The sequence below is a fragment of the Hippocampus zosterae genome, chromosome 19, assembly GCF_025434085.1.
Source record: "Hippocampus zosterae strain Florida chromosome 19, ASM2543408v3, whole genome shotgun sequence".
NCBI lineage: Eukaryota > Metazoa > Chordata > Actinopteri > Syngnathiformes > Syngnathidae > Hippocampus > Hippocampus zosterae.
This window is the reverse complement of record NC_067469.1, coordinates 1,673,352-1,688,545: the sequence shown is the minus strand read 5'-3', so window position 1 is coordinate 1,688,545 and position 15,194 is coordinate 1,673,352. Positions and strand designations below refer to the sequence as shown.

General features: G+C 47.8%; 1 protein-coding gene across 1 annotated transcript in view; it reads right to left on the bottom strand.

Annotated features, from left to right (window-relative positions):
- Positions 1 to 14,931, bottom strand: part of LOC127592012 (proteasome subunit alpha type-6) — a 224,603-nt gene extending 209,672 nt beyond the window's left edge. The window contains exon 1 of the mRNA XM_052052379.1: positions 14,928 to 14,931. The gene's annotated coding sequence lies outside the window, so the exon portion shown is untranslated. The remainder of the gene's footprint in view (positions 1 to 14,927) is intronic.
- Positions 14,932 to 15,194: the final 263 nt, after the last annotated feature.

The window sequence follows — 15,194 nt, the reverse complement described above, 5'->3', positions numbered from 1 at the left end:
GACCCAAAGCTCATTTTGAATCCGCCGCCGTCGCTATGAAAATTATCTTTATGTGTCACACCAAACCTTTCATGGTTGACATGTATTTTGCCAAAGACCTGACGTGTCTCAGGAGAGTCATTTGCATTCTCGGTCTCAGTCTGACGGTCCCACAATGAATTCAAATGTCATGCACATTGCATATGCATAAATGGTCCTCTGGAAACACATTTCAGTGCCAGAAAGCGCCATCATCCAAAGAGGAGACGGCCACAGGAATGTTGTTGGGAAAATGTACTCAAAAGCCGACGTCAAAAAAATAAATCTAAATCTAAATCTAAATCTCTCTCTCTCTCTCTCTCTCTCTATATATATATATATATATAAACATAGGTGCATTGTGTGTTGTGTGTTGTGTGTGTGTGTGTTACATACAGAAATAGTGCCCGTAACTGACACTTACCCCCCCCCCCCCCCTTCTGATTTTGTTGAACTGAGATCTGACAATCCGGCCACTGGATTACAAGAAAGCATTATCATGTCAAACAACTGTTTCGTCTAAAATTTGCTCACATCACTTTCATTCAAGATGCGCCGATATTCAACTCAAGGCGATTAGCTTTGCCACAAAAGATAGCAGCAACGTAATCCTTCATGACATTCTGAGCATCAAGATGGCTTTTTTTTTTTTTTACAGGCCTCATCTCTCCACAGATTGCATCTTTATTTTCTTTTGCGTTGCCTCAGCAAGGGCAGGTGCTTGTCCGACACAAGCAGGTGATGATTAAAGGCTGACCTTATGCTTCATTAGCAGCAACTGAGAGATTTCACTGTTTGGCTATGAATCATGGGAAGGAGGAAAGGGAGGGGGGAGGGGGGGGGGGGGTGGAAGCAGCCGCCGGGGGAAATGTTACCGATGTGATTAGGTTAGCGGTGTAAATCAATAGAAGCGTTGACCTGCAGATGGAGTGGTGGAAAGAAGTGAGGTGCAAAATGAAGAGGGGGCGGGGGGGGTGGGGGGGTGTAAGGGTGAGAGGAAAGGATGTGATTAACAACTGGACTGACTGGATGATCTCTCACGGAAAAAGGGGACGGATACACCAATTTATATTCAATATGTCTAATATATATATATAACTAAAAATCGTGTCTTGTGTTAGGTCAAAGGTCAAAGACTAAAAATTGATTTTCAGATGACTCTTAAAGATGGGCAGCGAAGGGATCGAGATCATTCCATTCCACGTGAAAAAATGTTTTGAATCTGCTTACAAGAATACCCTTTGAGAGTCAGGAAATATTGTGGGCTAACTTTTGGACCGATGACGGCAGCCTGCCAGACCGGGCGTTAATTTCAGCCTGAGTTGATTGACATCTTGGCCTGACAAAGACATGAAGTGCCATCACCTCTTGGTTCCTTTCCAAGGGCTCAAATGTAGAGATGACTTGATTGAAGTCAAATACTGCGCCGTCTCTTGCTTGCGGCTAATAATTGTAGAACTGAAATACCACGAGGAATAAAAATAAATCCAAACAAAAAGTGTCGTTTTCACTCACGCTAATAAAAAGTCTGCTGCGAGTGTATAAAAAGGGCCGGCCGGTCGACATTCGCTCGTCAACTGAAGTCAAAATGAACAGAATGCGCTCACAATTAAAGTTGACTTCTCAACGCCCCGTCATTATCCGGCCCCGGCCCGCTTGCTGCATGATGCTGTCAATTCGAGTGGGCACCGGTCCCCATTGGCTCATCTGACACACACACACACACACACACTTCGAATCCACTCTATTGAGTAGCACCAGCATGCGCTCACTTTGCTCCGGCACTAATTAGATTCCGCGCCCTCGGTCTTTACACGAAGCCCATTTTATAGAATAATTTCAGCACCGCGCGCCCCATAATTAGAAAGATGAGAGAACGAGTGGGATCTTTGATTGTGGCAATAACGAGATGAAATGTCTATGATGTCGTTTTGATGCTCTCGGTTCAGGAGATTCATTTATTAATACATAAATAAATTAGTAAGTGGGGAAAAGCTTGAGGAAAAGATCACCTTTCACTTTAGCGGCCGTAATCACACCGACGCGATGATCTTGAACGATTTCCAAATGGCTGATTGCATTGGTTATTTTCAGCTCAGGTTATTATATAACCATTCAAAGTGGAGTGGAAGGCAGATGTTAAGGAAAACATGTGCGCTCATTAATAAACAGCCTGCACACACATGCTGGCGCTCCCATGCAGATGTTCTCACAAATCCCCACAACCCAACGCGGCATAAGGCTGGCACAGCCATCGCTCTTGACATCCTGCGGTCGTCTCTTGAGGGAATCTTTTTTTTCAAGCTGTTTGTTGATATTTACCCCGGTCGGTTTTATGAACCAATCGTTTGCTCCAACAGTGGCAAATATTTGGCATCTTGAAAAAGGGTCTCATATTTACATTCCAATACTCGGCAAATATTAATAATGCGGTGCCGCTAATGTCAAGAAAGATACGTTTTGAAAGTGGCTGCGAGGAGCATTTTTCAGATCATATCTAATTTCTTTAATTGCAACCTCCTCACGCCATTTGTGTGTTTGGTACACGTTTGTGAATATTCATTCATTCATCTTCCGTACCGCTTGATCCTCACTAGGGTCGCGGGGGGTGCTGGAGCCCATCCCAGCCGTCTCCGGGCAGTAGTCGGGGGACACCCTGAATCGGTTGCCAGCCAATTGCAGGGCACACATAGACGAACAACCATCCACGCTCACACTCACACCTAGGGAGAATTTAGAGTGTTCAATCAGCTTGCCACGCATATTTTTTGGAAACCGGAGCAACCCGGAGAAAACCCACGCAGGCCCGGGAAGAACATGCAAACTCCACACAGGGAGGCCGGAGCTGGAATCGAACCCGGTACCTCTGCACTGTGAAGCCGACGTGCTAACCACTGACTACCGGCCCGCCCACGTTTGTGAATATAAAATGCAAATTGCAACACCCCCCCCGCACCACCCCCCCCCAAGCCTGTTCTAAAACAAGTAGTCAGACAACATATTTACGATTTGCATCTGTGCGACCGGAGTTTGTTTCCTCAACGAAACCACGCGAGGGGCGCTTACAGATCGGAGTCCCCACAACGTACGCTCACGCGCGTCAAAATGGATATTATTGGCGCCACCCAAGCCTGACTCATTCCAAGTGACGTTTAGGTGCTCTAAGTGCCACTTTTTGTCCAACGTGCGGAGATTTAACCGCTTTTGACACAGCCCAGTTTCGACCAGCCCCCCTTCACACTGTCTCACACGTTTATCACGTATCCACACACGGCCCGCTCTATAACTCTACCCGGACCATAGACATGAGGATAAACGTCCGGGTGATGAGTAGCCTGCCCTTCACGTTCTTTTATTTTGCTTTTGCTGCACCGCAGGGAGGTCAAAAGTCAGTGATGGCCACCCCAGCAAATTATTGGCATTGCGTCTTGTTGTCACTCTTGGGATAATAAAAAGCTGTCTTTGCGGATATAAAGCACCAACGACCTTCCCTTCAGTGGGAGTCAATATGTCACACACACAAGCATACAAAAAAGATGCATGGACAATAGGGAGATAAATTGAAGGGCCACAACATGAGGTGCCTCGTACCTCTGCACAATCTTATTGAAGGTCACTGCAAAAACCTCACCATTTTAGCAACTTTATTTAGCAATATCATGAGCATAAAAGTATGTTCATAGCTCTGTGGCAGCACGGAAATAAGGATTCGGTTTATTTGATGCCAGGGACACACACACACACACACACGGGCACACACAGGAAACCTGACATCCTATTGTCCGAATGGATGTATGCTCATAGAAGAGAGGAACACGTGAGGTCCGCCTTGCATAATGTCACTGAGGCGAGTGGCGCACGTTTGGACGCGCAGCAGGGAATCGCTGTGAAAGTGCAACTTCCAGCAGAGCTTGTGATGAAACCGGGTGAAGGATGCCAAGAATTGCTGACTCCCTTCAAGAGATTCAGAGCAACGCCGTCTGTGTTCGAGCGGCGGAAACAAATGGCGCAGATAGAGGTTGGGGGGGGGAGGCGTTGTTATGAACTCCCAGACATTGATGTGCTTGAGGGTGGGTAAACGCCCTGGGTGGCTTGGAAGAGACGAGCCCGCCGAACTGGACAACTGACAATCGCAACACTTGGAAGAAAAAAAACAGTTCAGAGGCTATCTCATGAGTCAAATGTACTTCCTTTAAAGTTTTTTTTTAAATTGGTGTGTGGAGTAGCAGGGGGATCATTCTCCGTATCTGTTATAAATACCGTCACAATTATGTTTTTCACAGTGGATGCATTCAAACATGAACTTTCAACCATGTTTTTGGAAGAATCCAAGCATTCAATCCTTGGTACATTCATTCATTCATCTTCCAAGCCGCTTGATCCTCACTAGGGTGGCGTGGGGTGCTGGAGCCTATCCCAGCCGTCTTCGGGCAGTAGGCGGGGGACACCCTGAATCGGTTGCCAGCCAATCGCAGGGACACAGAAACGAACAACCATTCGCACTCACACTCACACCTAGGGACAATTTAGCGTGTTCAATCAGCCTGCCACGCATGTTTTTGGAATGTGGGAGGAAACCGGAGCACCCGGAGAAAACCCACGCAGGCCCGGGGAGAACATGCAAACTCCACACAGGGAGGCCGGAGCTGGAATCGAACCCGGTACCTCTGCACTGTGAAGCCGACGTGCTAACCGCTGGACAACCGGGCCGCCTCCTTGGTACATTTTGATGTATTTTCAATTTTTCCCACAAACACTCCTAAATATAAAAAAAAACCAACAACAACAAAAAGAAATTCCATTTTCGGTTGACTCGTGGACCCTTTTAATGAGTCAGACAGTCCATTTGTCCGCAGACCGAAGTTATTTTTTTCCACAAGAGTTTGGTTCCACAAAGAACTTGAAGTGAGACTCCGGAAGCTGTGAACTCGAATACAATATTGGCTTGAAATAACTTTTGAATAACGCTCCCGCACCTCATCCGACAGAAGGAACTCTCGCGGCTCCAAGAGGCAATAAGAGCTTAGATTTCCCCGAAGGTTTCTGAGACTGGCACCGAAATTAATTGCGTCGTTCGTCTGAAGAGGAATAAAAGCATTTGTGTTTTGATGAAGGAAACCCTGGACGCCATGTCCCCACAGCGCTTAACTGCCGTCGAGTAAGCCCACAACGGCGGCCCCGCCACTTGTGTACAACTCCCGAAGAGACCCGCCGATGGTCTGGACCGCCCCGATCACAACACTCAGCATACATCACGCACGCTGTACGTGTATCTGTTCTGATGATGATATGTCATTTATCAAAGAGAAGGAAGAGTTACACAACGCGCAGTGTATCTATCATCTGCGATAATGCGCGTCACGGCGGAATGACAGCAAAAACCTTTTTCAATGAGGCTGTCGATGACAAGTCCAGATAAGAGAATATTTACGAGGGCGTACGCCGCGTCCGACTGTGCGTCAAAGCCCAATGGGAGCCGTCGCGTGATTTTCATCGTCCCGCTGTGTCAAGCTTCTGGCCGCGTTCAAACGCTCAGATGACAGCGGCTACATGATGGAAAATCTGGCGAGGAGTGGAAGATATTGGGCTTTTTTATGAACACGGCCCTCAAATTTATGATGAGAATGTGCACAGGAATATCATTTACCCTCCGCCCATTTCCTCTCATTTATGAGCATTTAAGTCGAGTCTTGTAAGAGTTGGAAAAGGACAACCTTTCGCAAAAGAGACGGCAATTAAGAGAGAGCGCGTTATTTCTTTTCTGTTTGGCGTTCTCCTGCTTGGATCGGCGGCTCATTGCGACAAATGCCGTTAAAGTGACAGAAACGACGCGCCGTATATAAATGTCGATATGTGTATATCGATATGTATATAAAGGTATAGATTGTGTCATCAACAGCATGGTAGAATTTACCCCCCCCCCCCCCCCCCAAAAAAAAAAAAGCTTGGTATAAGAACCGTATTAACCTTGAGTCTGCTTTGTACCGTTGCTGATATGGAGAGTCATATCTATTTTCAATGTGTAAGAGTGTTCTCGTTTATATGGTCTCTTTGGGACTCAAGAGCTCTTTACCCGGGTTTGCCCTTGCGTTATCCAATCGATCCTCAGCCGCATCTTTTATGTCTTTAAAGGCATCGCCGGGATGATTTCGCCGCAAGTGCCTCTCCACTCAAGATCACGTCAGGCGACCCATCGGTTTGCTCACGGCAGCCATTTTGTGACAAAATACCCCAAGGATCCGCCCTGCGCTGAGAAGATCTCACCCGGCGATCATCGCACTCGGCGGTTCTCGGACGTGTGACGCAAATATGACACCGAACGAAGATATGGAATTGTCGACTCAGACGTTACGTGACAAAACGCACGCCGAGTTCTTTCCCTTTGCTTCACTTGCCAGATGATTTTTTCCCAGCATTTGCTCGTGATTGAGAGTCTCGAGACAGGAGGCTGCCATTTTTTCTTGATTCATCCCCCATGTTTGTTTCCTCGCAGCACTTGTGGTTTCCATCACAACAGCTGCCAGAGTCGTCACCTTTCATAATTCTTAATCGAGGGCAACCGGAATGGAAAATAATTTCACACTGGTCAGACACTTCATACAACTGTGCAATTATTTTTTAAAACGAATATAAATTATTTCCTTGATGGATACAAGCATTTTCCATCTTGTTTCCATCAGGTTTCATGTTTTTTTTTTAAATGGATGAGCCTCTTTGCCTCATTCTTTCCATGCTACATCCAAATGTTAGCTTGACGGAATAATGGAGAATGACTGAGCCTGCCTCGATTAAGCTCCTAAAGTCAATCCGGAGGGTCACCGCAGCCCAAATGACACCGAAAGCAATTACTGTATGTTTCAACACGCTTTTCAGAGGAAGCGCTCCCGTCTTGAGGCCTACTCCTGAGACACATGAGATTGATGGCTTCACATAATCATATCCTGCCACGGCGTCGAAAGTTGATGCGCATTCACTGGTGGTTCTGGCATGAATGACTCCACGAGGCAGGCAGCCACGCCGATCGCATCCCAACCGCCACCCCGCCCCGCCTGCAGCGAGCCAAACGGAGCAGACGGACGGCAAGTACAAAACATTTGCGTTATGAACATTGATTTTAACGGCTTTACGGTTTCCGTCTTGAGACCGATTTCTTTTAAAGACGGGAATTATTGAGTTGGACATCGGTGAAAACATCCGGTCAAGTTTGAGTCCGACTTCAGCGATATTCTCTCACCGCAACATTCAATGAAGTCGTGATGCGTGAGAGGGAAACTCCTAAAAGGTCAACATTTGAGCGGAGCAATCTTTTCTCTGCGATTTATTGTGCTGGAGCTGGGACTTCAACAGATAACGCCAGTATCGCCGTCATCCCTCCGTAGGGGAGAACAAAAGAATTGTTGAATGTCACAAAAGGCGCAAGAGGATTTTGAAATGAATGGAACAAAGGGAGTGATGCTCTGATACGTATCCATCCACCGCCGGACTCCGTTCTATTATCTACCATTCGGCTTTTCTTGCCGCGAGTTATACCGCAGACTAAGTCAGAACAGTAGTCGCACAGACGAGGCTGTGTGGGAAAACAGTCTGCTTTGCATCTGTTCGGCAGGCGCTTCAGCCTCCTGGAGGAGAAAGAGGTCACGGAGTCATCAGTGCCCAAGGGATGATGTCATCCCGCTGCGCTCTGAACCTCCTTGTGCTCCCTCCCGATCTGTCTCTGAGCAGAAACCTCGTCACGCCCTCCCGCTGAGTCAGCGAGCGTCTCGGTTGTCTGTGCCACTGCAGTCACTCGAGATGTGCGTTTGCAATTGGGGGAGGCAGGGCGGCCGGATTGGAGTCGTTGCTGAAGAACTCGGGCTTCTGTTCGTCAAGGGCTACCGGCGAGTGGAGAACACCTCGCTGCCCCAAAACGTGGACTTATACTCATGATGTTAGGTTGCCAGCACTGCTGCATTAGGAAACTTTTGTTTCCATGGATCTTGTGTTTGGTTGCGCACCCCATCTAAGTTTGCCGAAGATGAGAGGAATTCAGTTTGGACTTGTTTGTAGCTCAATGTATGTTTTGGAAAGACCGTCTGACTTCTGGTGGTGTTGGGAATGCAAGTTTCCATCTTTGTGAGCAGCCAAAACTAGCTCCAAAAAGGAGGGGGCAGTCAAAATAAAATGCTGCATAAAGATTGAAGGGGTGCTTCATCAAGAACTGCACATTTGTTTTCAATTTTACACAAAGCGGATCAGAGAACTTGCATTGGAGGACTAAATTGGCCCCGAACAAGGTCTTCCCCTCCCTCTTCAGCCCATTCTGCCGTTCCAAAGAATAATATTTTCTTTTCTTGGCAATGAGCATGTTTGATCACACTTTTAGAAGAGACACGGCTACTCAGAGAAGTCTCGCACCGCCCCCCCCCCCCCCTACTTCAGTCACTTTTTCTTACCACAATGGCTTTTCCGTTCATTACAGCTGCGCTACACCACTGAGCAAGGAGAGTAGAGATGGGGGGGGGGGGGGGGCTAGTCTCGCCACTGGGGGCTCAGATGTGGGCTACTATGCCCAAACACCGTCCTTGATTTTTTTCATTTGAGGGTTCGAATTCTATTCCGCTCGGTTTCTGCAATGAACCTCCTCGATCCGCAAAGACAATCGCTCGCGAGCGTGACTCCAAATCACTTTCCACATACTGGAACGTGCACCCGGAGGCACCTCGACAAGATATAATTTCGGCACGTCCGTGCAAGATTCTCTGAGGACTCAGATCGGCTCGCCAAAAGGTTGACTGCGAAACTACCGGTGGGTTGTTAAAAGAACGGCCGCCCCCTCTCATACTCTCGAGTCTCCCCTCTTTTGTTCTCATGTGAAAGCCTCCGATGATTTATAACCCGGGGGGGGGGGGGGGGGGGGGGTTTAGGGCAGAGGAATTGGAGATAGGCGAGCTCAGAATTCCAACTGCATTATGCATTTCCTTTGTTTTTGAGCGTCGCTCACGCGTTCTGAGGATGGACAGTAGAGAACCCTTTGTGGTCCAGATGAGCTCCTCGGAGAAAAATGGCCCCGGTGTCCGTTTCCTGCCTCCTGCATTGTCCGTGTTCATATCTATCCTGTTTATCCGACCTGGATGAACCGCGGAAGAATAGATCGCAACCGCAGCATTGAAAGTGGGAATTTCTGGACTGATAAGGAGAGACTCAACCTTCCTTTCTTTGTTGCTGCCATTTTCAAGACCGTCATGACTGCAGGATGTCTGGCGAAGGGGGGCGGCCGCAGGCGCCACCTATGACACGTGAGACGAGCATGGCTGAAGCGTGTTCCCTAATGACTTTTTGTGGCCTTGCAAAGAACTAAATCGATCCTCAGGTGACTTAACGCCGGCAAAATGTACTCCGTGTTTGGGAGCTGTTCCGCAAAGTCCAATTTCCACTTCACACCTAATCAGAGATATTTCTGACGATGTGTTTTGGCTCTGCGGTTGGCGCGGAAAGAACGATTTAATTGGCTCCGTGACAAATTGGTTTGACCACCGTCAGCAGCATTCGCGGATGCAACCGAATTCTCGGTTTGATCTCAAATGGATAAGAAAAACGAGTCGGTCTTGGGTCTTTTACTCTGAAGAAGGTAAAAAAAAGAAATATTCGGAGGTTATCACAAAGTAAGTGCTGAATTTGAAGGCTATCATCTAAATGTTGCTGCCGGAGCCCCGGCTCGACTCCACTGTCACTGACAAGGTGATTAGCAAAACAGCGCGCCCGTAATGCGGCCCAAGTTGCAGGACCTCTTTCGGACGAGTCTCGACAAAGTTCGGTCGGTTCGCTTTTCTCATTAGGTTTGGAGTCAGCTTCAATTTCCTGAGCAAGTGCTGAGTGGCAGGCTGAGGGTGACTGTTCTAAATGTAAATCGGGCGGCCGAATGGAATTACACCGACAGTCGGACATCTGTATTTTAATTGGCTCCCGGCCACCGCCGCCCTCCTTTCCAGTCCCGAGCAAAAGGGCTGCCGCAAAACCTCTAATTTATAGCCGAGGCTTCGGGAATCCACCCCGCTTGCGTGTGCGGAACAAGGGCAAAAGGGCCCGCGGACTACATGGCAAAAACAATATTTAGCAGATGAGATCACTTGCTACCATCTCATTGTAGCCTCGGCGCGACAAGACGTCCCCCAAAAATATTTCGCTTGGCGACTTGCAAAAGCTTTTTGCTCCCGCTTTGCGTTTGTTTTGACTCGACGTGGCTTATTTTCACTAGAGGCTAGCTGGCCCCGGGCGGCTAATTGCGAGCGGATCTGGACGGAATGTTTTGTTTTTGAGGAGAGGCATTATTTCAAATTAGTCAATTTGTCCAGTCAAGTGTGTGTGGTCAACGGGGCCCACACAGCGGCAACTGAACCAGAGGAAATTTGATTCATTGAAAATTGATTCATGGGAATTGGTGAGTCAATGAAAGTTTTCATTTAGGTGGGTTGAGTGGGCAGGGGGGGCGGTGTTTCATCCGATCAGTGTCCCCTTGCTGATGGAATGTGTGGCGTGACAAGCAAGTAAGAGGTGAGCGACATCGACAGGAGGTCCAGTTGAAGTCCGTCGGCGTGTTCAGCAGAGGCCTCGCTTGAGAAATCTTCAGCCCCCGTGGCCTCAAAATGAATTTGGCCTATCCGTTTGTATTTTTTTTCTAATGTATTTATTTCCACAATGCTTTTTATTTCCCCCTCCCCTCTAATCTACCATTTGCCACAGGATTTACATTCTCGGTATTGAGTACACCCAGAGAACCACTCAGCGGAATAAGTCCATTACTCACTCAATTACTAGAAGAGCACACAGCATGCCGGCTCGCCTTTGGGGGAGAGGCAGGAAGGAAGGTCTCGTGGCCGCTGAAAGTTTTCAACGTGTCAACGGGTTTGGACTCAATTCCTGTCTTTCGAGGGCTCCCCTTTCCTGGCCAGGAAGTGGTATGAAGGCTGTATTTTTTGCACTCGAGCCAAATCCACGTTATGTTTAATTGAAGTCTGTTTTGATGAATATTAACATGCCCTTGTCAAGGCATTGCGTTGCTTTTAGCACGGTCTACTGTGATACATTAATTACACCCGAAAAAAAAAATAAATATGGGAATTCTTTTTTTCTTTGAGCCCCAGGCTCTGGTGAACAGCTTGCCATTGTTGCAATGCGTGTGATGCTAAGAAGCAAATCCACCAGGAGGGTCCCCCCGCTGTGTTGCGCGGAACCATATATGCGGCGATCATGTGCGAAATGATTTGCTTGGCGCGGGAATCCTCGGAGAAAAAGCCCCCCCAGCCCCTTCTCTCTGCTCTCCATTTTCATTCGAACGGCATCGTAAGGGCAATCAAACGCTATCTTGGTTTTCATCTTGATATCACGCGAGCACGGTCTTCCGCCTACTTCGTCCCGACATCTGCTGCAGTCGAATCCGGGGTCGGGGGGCCTCTCTCGCTTTGGAGAGGAAAGATGACATATTAGCATGCGGAGTAAAGAAAGAGAGGTCAAAACAGAAAGGGAACGCGTGTAAGGAAACCGTGGCGGTGCGCACGCATTTGCACGGATGCGACATAAATCATCACGGGATCAAAGATAATCGATAATGGCAGTTCCCACAGTCTGCGAAATCAAACCGCTGCTTCCTCATTCTCCGGCGTAATTGCACAGAGGCTTGATCAGATTTTTTTCTGGGGGGCTGTGACGCAAATAGAAACAGACAGAAATTAACGGGCTGAGGATTCGCTTATTACGACGCCGGAGCTAAGGATGCGACTCCTTTTTCGTTTTTCAGAAGCTTCCTGTACAAATGACAACGTTAAAAAAAATATAGCTATACGGTATTTATCCATATACGTGGCCAACGCGAGCAAAGAAACACTCGAGAATTCCATTTTCTGGCGTGAGCCAACACGGCATCGATTTGCGTTCAGTGTGAGTGTCGGTGCCAATGGCGGTCTGTCTCCATGCGCCCTTTGATTGACAGATCCAGGGCGTCGTCTGCTTTCCTCACCACAATCAGGTGGAAGAGAGCCCGTGACCCCGGACGTGATAAGTCGAAGAGCATGGCGGCACGGCTTGATGAAAAGCCATCTTTGTTGCGGTCATTGGATTTTGGTTGAGCCAAATGTCCCCACAAGGCCTCATTTGTAAATTTGACCTTTGCTGTGCGGCCACACACGCGTTCCTATTAGCAGAGTTGTCGAGATGTTGGACCAAGTTCATGCTGAAGCCGGCGTTTTGAAGTTTGCAAATACAAAATGCGAGAGTGAGGCTTTCGGTTTGAACTTTGGCATACATAGACGGCTGAACACTCATATTTTTATCTGTTCGGAATAACCGCTTGGACGAGCTCGCCCTTATCGCACGATGATTTGTTGTCGCCTCTCCAGAATAATTTGATCCGGGCCGTCTCTCTTTTTGGCCCCGACGTTTTCTTCCATCTCCACGCAGAACTTGCCACAGTTTTCAAATATTATCTCGCACGCGGGGCACCATTGGATTCAAGTTTCCAGCGGGTAAACGCTCCACTGGCCTTTATTGTTGGGCTGCATTTAATCCTATTCCTGCTGATTTGTGAATGTTTTCATACTTTTCCAGTAAGTGAGTGGCTTTAAAAGACCCGGCGGAGTTGCAGCAGCACTAAATAATAATCCCAATCCTCGCTAAGGTACGCTCGCTCGGTGGGAGTATCTCGTATCTAAACTATCGAAAATGATGGAGACGTCCTGAACGGTCTCTGAATCTCTACATTTGAATTTATGTCGACCGTATGGGCAAATACGTTTTAACGGCAAAGCCAAACCCTGAAAAGTAAGAATAATGAAGCGCTTTGATGGGAGCGTCCCGATGTCCCATGGGGAGTCAACGTCGAATGGAGTGTGCCCCTCCCTTTTTTAATTACAGCCTCAACTCAAACATTTCGGTGACATTTCGCATTGGCAAGTAATCACATTGTTTTTAAACGTCATCGGTATCCCGCGAGGAGAGAAATTGGCGAGAAATGTCAGTGCCATTTCAGACGAGTCTTTACAAAAACCGCACCCCTGGTGGGATGCTTTTACGCATTTCGCTTCACTCTGGAAGAAGCCAGCGGCATTTATTTGGGATGTCAAAAACCGTTGTGCTTATTCTAAGTGGCACCACCAGGATTTGGTTTCTGGTGCCGTCTTCAAATATTCAATTTGAAGGACTTACCAAACACAGTATCCGCAGTGGGCCTTAATATACTTAAGGAGGGGAAAGTGGAGTCGCGGCCTCCAATATCGACTCACTTTAACTTCAAACCTCATACGGAGAGCTCGAAAATAGCCCGGCTGCTTTATTCAAGAACCTCTCGATGAACTCTGAGGTTTAATTTCTTGTCTGGCGGATGCCGAAAGCCGTTCGGGCAATTGGTGCATCGCTTACTGGAAATGCTCGCCATCAGAATCCATCGTGGATGGGCTACCCCCGGTTTGAGACCATCAGGGAGACCATTAAATGGAGTTAAGCTTGAACATGTGTTTGCAAATGTCTTCCCATCATAACAAATCAGACTGCGCTGAGCCCAGGTATCTCCGGTGAACTCTTGACACTCGGCGCGTCTGTTTGCACTAATGGCTCCGGAGTAAATAGCAGAAAAAGTGCGCCCTTACTATCTTGACGGACTATCTTTGAGAGCGCGTATTGGCCGCGGCTTCTTCTTAGACGGACTGCGATTTGTAATTAGGAACGCGGCTATGTGAGCCGTAACCGAAAATTCCCAAATGAAAGAGGAGGCCTCGCGAGCTTTTAAAGACTCCAGACAGTCAGTGATAAGTTTGGGGTGTCTGTAAATCATTTTCAAAGCTCAAGGCCGGCAGCTCTCGGTAATGGATGATTGACCCAAAACTGAAGGGATACTCGGGACAACCAGCCGAGTCCACGAAAGGACCTCTGACACGCAAATATAAATAAGGGAGGGGCTGGATTTACAGAGCGCTTTTCCCCCTGAAGCCTCTCCGAGATCAAGACAGGAAATTTATGTCTCTCCCCTCGGATGGGGATGAGGCCACGGGGATCTCGCTGCAAGACGTACCGAGCCACCTTTAAACGCATGCCAGGCACTATCAACAAATAATGTATACATACTTTAAACTCAACAGAGTCAAGGCAAACAGCTGTCAGGCACTATCAGCTAATACTGTATAAATACCATCATTTAGAGAGATGTTTCCACCAGGATTACAAAATAGCCGCAGTTTGTGGGAGTGTTTAATAGTTTGTCCCAACTCCCTCACCCGCCTTTTAGCCAGGAGTCCGATTTGAGATGAATGCTAAAAGTCAGACAGTGAAAACAAAACAGATCCTCGATGGCTCCAAAAATGTTTTCAGCGTCTGAGATATGCTGTAAAATATATCCATGATAATGTAGCTTCCTGTGTGGAGTTTGCATGGTCTCCCCGTAGCGGCTTTTCTCCGGGTGCTCCACTTTTCCATCCAATATTCCCAAAACATGCATGGCAGGTTAATGGACCGCTCCAAATGATCCGTGGGAGTGAGTGTGGGGTTGGGCGTCGACGTATGCCCTCCGATTGGCTGTCAAAAAGTTCAGGGTGTCCCCAGCCCACTGCCCCAAGACAGCCGGCATAGGCTCAGGCAAGCCCGCGACCCTCGTGAGGATTAGCGCATGAGATGAAAATCCCATGACATACTCAAGAGTGCACGACATCATTTTAAAAAAAAATCCGCAAGGCATAGAATGAGCCTTGATGATTGATTTTTTTTTTCGCTTCATCAACGAAAGCCTCTAAAGCACGTGAGAGGAAATCTGCTGAAATCAGAGCCTCCGCATTTCTGGGTCGACTCCATCCAGAGTGCGCGTCTGGCACCGAGGTGCATAAATGATGGACATACAAGCGAGTCGATCGCAGCCAGAAAAGCTCCCGACGCACACGGCGGAATTTGACCCGATGTGAGGACGAAAGTCGAAAGGGAGCAGTTGATGGTTGAGAATCAATGCGATTGTCCGTGCGCTCTCGGTAACTTGACAGTTTGCTTTGATTGTCGATTTTGTCATATCATTCTACCAACGCTGAAATTGCTTTCTTATGCCGACGCCGTTAGAACAGCGCCTGAGAAAATAACTCTTTACGGCTTGTGCCCGACTATCTTCGAACTGTCCCCTTCCTTTATAGACCGACCGTGTCTGTCGTTTGAAAGAGCAATCAGTGAGG